Raw genomic sequence first — 6,000 nt, 5'->3', positions numbered from 1 at the left:
ACTGATTTGTGACCAATTATATGGTCAATTTTGGAAAAGGTACCATGAGGTGCTGAGAAGAAGGTAAAGAGTTAAAATGGAAGAAGTGAGAATTTACTTTTAAGAAGCATATCTTATAACCAGAATTACTAAGGTCAGAACCTGGGCCCTCTTAGGCCTACCAAGCTAAGCATGGGCATCCAGCCTTACAGGGAAACCACAGGAAGGGGATTTATTCAAAGTGTCCATGTTGGGAATCGGAACACACCTGAGGAGGCCCACTGACTTCCCTTCTCAAGTCTATCTTCAGGGTCTTGACGTGAGGTTTAGAGTTAAACAGAAGGCATATGGCACACATAACTAAGTAGTCCTGGTCCAGGTTCCTCTTTCCCATCATGGACCCACATGATCTCTGCTCAATCTTTAGTGCAAGTCTGTCAGAACTGCATGAAATCTCTCCCTGAGGACAAGTTACCTCACCGGCTGACACCAGAGCTTCATCCTCTTCCTTTTCCATTTCCTTGGGGTCCACTTCAATAGTCTGAGAACTAAAGGAAGAGGCACATGTGTCTACAATAGCCTCGCTTCTTCCACAGTGGTTACCCTTTCATGTTTCACCGGATTTTGTTTTTCCCTCAGCTTCTGCTCTTGCCATACTGCAGACCACAGATTTCCAGAGATGAAACCAACTGGTGGGCAGCTGATGCCTATAACGGAGAAACTGAAGCCAAAATGATATACTTTTCTCTCTATCTACCCTTCAGATATCACAAAGCTTTGTCAAATTCTATTTGAAATCTGCAGGGAGTGTCTAGATCATGTCATAAACAGTGTTGTGTTATTTTGCTGTCATCCAGACTTGGAGATCTACAAATTTGTGTGCTTCCTCAGTTATGTGAGTCATGATCCGGGGTGCCCTGTGGGTTCTCAGACCCCTCCAAAATAATAAGGAACTTGTGGAAGAAAATGCAGGTTGGAACAGCTGAAGGAAGCCTCACTTAAAACCCCAGTCCAATTGAAATTTGTCAAACTAAAACACAAAGGAGAGAATTTTTTAGTTTCAAACAGGGAGCTGGGGGTTTAATTTGGAAGCTCATTTATTGTATGTATTAATTTTCTCCTTAGCAATTTAATAGAGGGTGTGTGAATATATAAATCTGAGTCATGTATCAATTGCTGACATTATGCTCTCTGGAACAATTTCATACTGTAATTTGACTGGATATGTAAATCTTTGTGAATTATGCAAATGCCTATAATGTGAGATGCAGACTGGAATTCAGTAAAATTGTAATTCAGGGGATCCTCCTTTTCAACCGTTTCAGAGCAATCTGGGACAAATTCTGAGAGCCATTGTGGCTAAATAAAGTAAAATAAAATAAAATAAAAACGGATGGATCGTGGCAGTAATTTCATGAAGGTGAAAACAAGACTGGCTCTACACTCTACAGCTCTCCCCTCCTGTACCATAACTCACCATACATTCAAAGGCAAATGTAGCAGCAAGGCTTGAGGAGCTCGTGTCTAGGATGCTCTTCCCCTGCCATCTCAGCTGCAGTGGCTCCCCTACAGCCTGCTGCCTTCTCCATTCTCATTGCAGATCCCTTGGAGGGAAGATGGAAGGCACTCAGTTAACCCTGAGGAGAGACATTGTGATGGAAGTGTCTGTGTGAGCTCCCTCCTTGAAAATGTTTCATCTTCCTGGGGGCTAGCGGGGCTCCACGAGCTTTTCAAATATTTCTCTTATCCCAGTATTCTTTACCTGCTCCTTCTATCCATTCCTTCAGTGGGGTGTTCTCCATGGCAACATCCTCAGTCCTTTCAAAGGGTGTTTCTAAAACAGAAACAGAGATGTGTCGCTTTCAAACTTAAGATCATTCTGGAGATTTTGTCAGTTTTCAGGAGATAAAAGATATCCTTAGTTTACCATGTAAAGCCCTTCCTGATCTGGTTCATGGTGGCCTAGTCTCAAAAAAAAAAAAAAAAAAAAAAAAAAAACAGGAGAATTTAAACTGAGGCATCCAAAATGCCACTATGATAGCAATGTAGTCAAAGATGATAGGTCCTGGTAAATGATCTTTGAATGAATAAGGAAAGAATAGTATAGAAAGTCAGGGTGGGGTGAGGAGTGGGTGAAAAGATAAGAAGGGAGCCAAATCTGTAAACAAGATTGATCAGGTAAATGAGACTGTTTAGAGGAAAAAAGATGGTATCTGGGTTTTTGGTTTTTTTGTTTTTGTTTTTGTTTTTTTTTTTTTTTGTCTAGATTTTTTTTCAATAAAGAAAATCACAAGGCAAAACACTTGTAATGTGTGATGTCCACTTGCAACACTGAGATTGTGTCTAATCTTTGCTCTTCCACTAGAGCATCTCATCATAGCATCTCATGCTTCGTACCAACCCTCCTATCCACTGTTGCTATCTTGAGTGCATTTCCTGCCTTATGCTTGCGACCATTGCATATTTATAAAATTCACTTTTGTTTTTGTTGTCTAGGAGGAGGACCATGATAGTTCTCTTAGTCCATAGTCAAATTAGGTCATATAGTCATGCCCACAGTCATCATTTAATCTACTCAAAGTGTATTTTGTAAGCATCTCCACGATGTGCCATGCCCTGTTCCTGCCATGTACATAACTCTCGATGTGCCACGCCCTATACCTGCCATGTACTCCCCTCTCTAACATAACACTTGGCACACAAAGCTGCAGCAATTGATTCGTATCTCCTTCATACATAATAATCTCTTTGCTAGAAAAGAGTTGTGAATTAATGCAAAAAGAAAAAAATCTATTGACAGGTAGATAAGCTAAACTTTGGTCAATAATCCCTTTGAGACTCTGATCCTTAAACACTCTACTGTCTAATATGATGAGAAAATAGACATAAAGTCCTGCCAAATATCATAAGCCAAACTGTGCACCGGAGTGAAGTAAGAAGGCATTACAGAATGTAATAAGTTAATAAACCCTGCAAAATGCAAAGGAAGAATTACAACAGGGCATGGCTAAGGTCAGCTTCCTAAATGCTAAGCAATTACCTAGAGTACCTTTCATGTGTCATTAACAGAAAGCTTCTTTGAGTTAGGACTAGAATCACAGAGGAGTAGGACTCAATGAAATTTAGTATCTTTAGTCTCTAATGTACAAATGAAATTTCCATTATCTTATATTATGTCACAATTTTATTAAACTTGCAATTACATTTCTTTCTTTGGCTACAGAATATTATGCCGTCATAAAATTTTTTTCAACATTGCTATTTCAAAATTGAGATATAATTTTCCTTATATGTTCCAGATACAAACAAGTTATACACAAATATCATTTGATAATTTCTAAAAATAGCAGTTTGTCCAAAGATATTTATCAAAAGAAGACCAAGATATTTTCTCCAATTAATGCTTTCTAAATTTGTGTAAGGTAACTTTAAACTTCATTTAATAGAAAATTATAGACTCATTGGTGAACTTCTTTAACAGGTATCAAAATCTGGATTGTCCATATATTTAGAAAGAAAAACTAAAAAAAAAGAAAAATGTAGGCATGTACAATATTCTACTATAAAATGCTAACTTAAGTAAAAGGCAAATTCAAAGCAGATGTGTTAATCAAATAAAAATATATCAACATGTTAAAAGGCCATAAGACTTTCAGTTGAACTTCTACATTATAGTGAATTGAAAGGCCAAAGAAAAAAGCTAATGAATCTGTTGAATGTTTATGGGGGAAGAATGAAAGATTTTAACGTGGTTGACTACATCAGTACAGTGAGTATTGATAAACAAGGGAAATAAAAAACCAAAAAAAGTGAACAAGTTCATTTTTAAAAGGCTAATGAGCTGAGCTATAGGGATTTGGAGATGGATGTCTAGTAGAACAATAAATTGACACTATGTATCCATGAAAGTGCTTAGATATATAAAAGGAATTCAAGAAGGAAGTGGTACTTAAGATGAAAAGCCCATGTGAGGAGACAGGGTCTTTCTTGCCTCCATATAAGAGGTGGGACTGTTCTACAACCCTCTGTGCACCATTCCTGCCAGTGGACAGTTTGTCTCCAGGGAGAGCTCTGACCCTGAGACTCAGGTGAGATCGACATTTTCTCTCCTGTGACTGTCTAAGGTGGGGCCAGGCAGGAGGCACAGGCCACAGAAGTAGTAAAGCAGCTGGGACAGGGTCCTTTCTGTATCCATCTGCACCCAGGAGGTGGGGCTATTCCACAGCCCTCTTGGGTCTTGCCAAGAGAGAGCTGGTTTTCCAGGAGTGCTAATGCAGGCTTACAGACCCACAGGAGGGAAAAAGCTCCAGCCAGAGAGAGAAAGAACATCTAACACATCAGAGATTACCAGATGGTGAAATACAAACGCAAGAATCTTACCAACAGAAACCAAGACTACTTGGTATCATCAGAATCCAGTATTCCCACCACAGCAAGGACTTCAGTCCTTCTTAGAAGGGGGCACAAAATATCCATGGAAGGAGTTGCAGAGACAAAGTGTAGAGCAGAGACTGAAGGAAGAATAATCCAGAGACTGATCCACCTTGAGATCCTTCCCATATACAATCACCAAACCCAGACACTATTGTGGATGCCAGCAAGTGCTGGCTGACAAGAGCCTGATATAGCTGTCTCCTGAGAGGCTCTGCCAGTGGCCAACTAACTCAGAAGTGGAGGCTCACAGCCATTCTTTGGACTGAGCACAGGGTCCCCAATGAAGGAGCTAGAGAAAGGACCCAAGGAGCTGAAGGGATTTGTATCCCCATAGGAAGAACAACAATATGAACTAACCAGTACCCCCAGAGCTTCCAGGGACTAAACCACCAACCAAAGAGTACACATGGTACTCTTCCAGGGACTAAACCACCAACCAAAGAGTACACATGGGAGTCATAGCTCCAGCTGCATATGAAGCAGTGGATGGCCTAGTTGGTCATCAATGGGAGGGGAAGCCCTTGGTCCAGTGAAGGCTCTATGCCCCAGTGTAGGGGAATGCCAGGGCCAGGAAGCAGGAAAGAGTGGGTTAGTGAGCAGGGGAGGGGGAAGGGAATAGGGGTTTTTTTCAGAGGGGAAGCCAGGAAAAGGGAGAACATTTGAAATTTAAATAAAGAAAATGTCTAATAAAAAGATTCAAATAAAAAAAAGGATAAGAAAGAGTACAAATGTTAAGATCAGGAATGAAAATGGGGTTTTTACTATCTGAAAGTCAGAATATATCCATACTGTAAGTGATATTGACCTACCAGTCAGTTATGTTTTTCCTATTACATACCATTGTTTTTTTCTATGTCTAATTTTCATCAAATTTTCTTATAAGTCCACCTAAGGAAAAAGAAAAGAAAAGAAAAGAAAAGCCCATGTGAGGGTTTTTACTATAGAATAAGGGGGTGGGGAAAGGATCAGAACTCATAAGCCAGTGAATGAGAATCCATCCAAAGGAAATGAAATGTAGTTTGCTTTTGTGTGAGTATTTTGTTTTGTTTTGTGGGGAGGGAGGAGCAAGAAAGGATTTATTTAGTTTATATACACTGAATTAGTCCATGAAGGGAATCCAACATAGAATCTCAAACAGCATAGGAACTTGGAGGCCTGAGCTAATGCAGAGGCCATGGAGGAATGCTGGTTACTGGCTGTTAACAACATTCTTAGATCCCAAGCTCCTACAGTACACCACTGAACTCTCAACACTAAATGGCTTTTCTGTTGAAAATTTCCAAGTTCCTTCCACAATCTTCTCCAAACTCCATGCTCAGGTCTGCCATAGCAATACTACATGCTCAGGTCTGCCATAGCAATGCTACATGCTCATGTCTGCCATAGCAATGCTACATGCTCAGGTCTGCCATAGCAATGCTACATGCTCAGGTCTGCCATAGCAATGCTACATGCTCAGGTCTGCCATAGCAATGCTACATGCTCAGGTCTGCCATAGCAATACTACATGCTCAGGTCTGCCATAGCAATGCTATATGCTCAGGTCTGCCATAGCAATGCTACATGCTCATGTCTGCCATAGCAATG

Source organism: Mastomys coucha, unplaced genomic scaffold (genome assembly GCF_008632895.1).
Source record: "Mastomys coucha isolate ucsf_1 unplaced genomic scaffold, UCSF_Mcou_1 pScaffold15, whole genome shotgun sequence".
NCBI lineage: Eukaryota > Metazoa > Chordata > Mammalia > Rodentia > Muridae > Mastomys > Mastomys coucha.
Note: the sequence above shows the minus strand (reverse complement) of the source record.